The sequence below is a fragment of the Gracilinanus agilis genome, chromosome 1 (genome assembly GCF_016433145.1).
Source record: "Gracilinanus agilis isolate LMUSP501 chromosome 1, AgileGrace, whole genome shotgun sequence".
In the NCBI taxonomy this organism is placed as follows: Eukaryota; Metazoa; Chordata; class Mammalia; order Didelphimorphia; family Didelphidae; genus Gracilinanus; species Gracilinanus agilis.
Window position 1 is genome coordinate 257,941,740 of NC_058130.1, and position 2,171 is coordinate 257,943,910.

A 2,171-nucleotide genomic window follows, 5' to 3' on the forward strand; every position below is an offset into this window, starting at 1 on the left:
CACTCCTGCCTTCTTTTTCTCATTTGATGCCCAAAAGATTTTGCTCAAACCCTGAACCTTAAACTTGTGTATTTCCACCCCCCCCATATGTGTTTCTTGTAGACAACATATGGTAGGATTTTGGTTTCTAATCCGCTCTGCTATTTGCTTCTGTTTTATGAGCGAGTTCATCCCATTCACATTCAGAGTTATAATCATCAGTTGTACATTTGCTGACATTTTCAAATCCTCCCCCATTCCTACCCCTTCTCCTTAAGCTATTTCCTTTAAAACCAGTGGTTTGCTATTAAGACCCTATCCCTTATCCCCTCCCTTGATTGACTTCCCTTTTTACCCCCTCTCTTATTTCCCTCCCCCCTTTTGGTTTTAAAGGCCTTATGAATTCACTCCCCCTTCTCCCCTCCCTTTTTTTTGTCCTCCCCACTCCCCTGCTCCCCTTGGTTTATCCCTTCTAACTTTCTCAGAAGGGTTAGATAAGAGTTTTATTTCCCAATGGATAGTATAGCTACTCTTCCCTCTCTGGGTTGATTACACTGAGAGTAAGGTTTGATTATTACCTCTTTATGCTCTCTTCCTCTCCTTCTTATAATAGTATTTGTCCCCTCTCCCTCCCATGCCCTCTTTGTGTGTAATAGAATATTCTATTTTCTTATTCACTCAAGTTTCTCTTGGTGTCCCCTGCTATTTACCCCATCTTTCCCCTCCCCCATGCCATCTTAGATTATTTAGTGTTCCACCCTCACCCTGTGAATTATTCTTCTGATTACTATAATAGTGAATATTATAATGGTGAATAGAGTTTACTACAGAGAATTATACATAACATTTCTCTACATAGGAATACATATAATTAGATCTCACTGAGGCCCTTAAAAAGGCAAATTTAAAAATTATAAGCTTTCTTTCTTTCCCCTCTGTATCTTATTTACCTTTTCAGGTTTCTCTCGGTTTTTGTGGTTCGATATCAAACTTTCCATTTAGCCCTGGTCTTTTCTGTGCAAATACCTGGAATTCTTTTGAATGCCCATACTTTCCCCTGGAAATATATAGTCAATTTTGATGGGTAGTTGATCCGTGGTTGCAGGCCCAGCTCTCTTGCCTTTCTGAATATTGTATTCCAAGCCTTACGGTCTTTTAGTGTGGAGGCTGCCAGATCCTGTGTGATCCTGATTGGAGCTCCTTGATATTTGAATTGTCTCTTTCTGGCTTCTTGTAAGATTTTTTCTTTTGCTTGAAAGCTTTTGAATTTGGCAATAATATTTCTTCCCGTATTTTTCTCTGGATTGAATGTAGTGGGTGTTCTATGAATCCTTTCTATGTCTATATTGCCCTCTTGTTTTAGGACTTCAGGGCAATTTTGCTTTATAATTTCTTTTAGTACGGAGTCCAGGTTTCTATTAATTTCTGGTTTTTCTGGAAGACCAATTATTCTCAAATTGTCTCTTCTAGACCGGTTTTCTTGGTCTGTCACTCTCTCATTGAGATATTTCATGTTTCCTTCTATTTTTTCAGTCTTTTGACTTTGTTTTATTTGTTCTTGTGTCTTGAGAGATCATTAGCTTCTACTTGCTCAATTCTAGCCTTTAGGGATTGATTTTCGGCTATAATCTTTCAGTTTTCGGCCATAATCTTCTGGTTTTTGGCCATAATCTTCTCGTTTTCGGCCATAATCTTCTCGTTTTCGGCCATAATCTTTTGGTATTCCTTTTCAATCTGGTCATCTCTGGTGTTCAATTGCAAGATTCTACCTTTTAAACAGTTATTTTTTTGCCAGATCTCTTCCATTTTCCTCAAAATCTCAGTTTTGAACTCTTCCATAGCTTGTGAGGAGTTTTCCTTATTTGAGGAGGTTCCGGATGCTTGTTTGTTCTCCTCCTCTGTTTGCTGGGTTGTCTGGATTTTCTCTGTGTAAAAGCTGTCGAGTGTTAAAGACTTCTTTTTCTTGTTGTTATTCTTTCTCTTCTGAACTTCCTGAGACTGAGTAGCCATCATTAGCCCAGCAGCTTCTCAGATTTATCCTTGCGCTCAGTGTCTGTCCGCGATCTATTGGCTCCTGAGGTCTGAGTTCTGGTTTTTTCCAAGGTCAAGCCCCCTGGTGGACCCCCTTTGCTTGATCCTCTGCAGGAGGTTTCTTTACAAGTCTCAGGGCGCTGCTTCCACAGTCGTATACC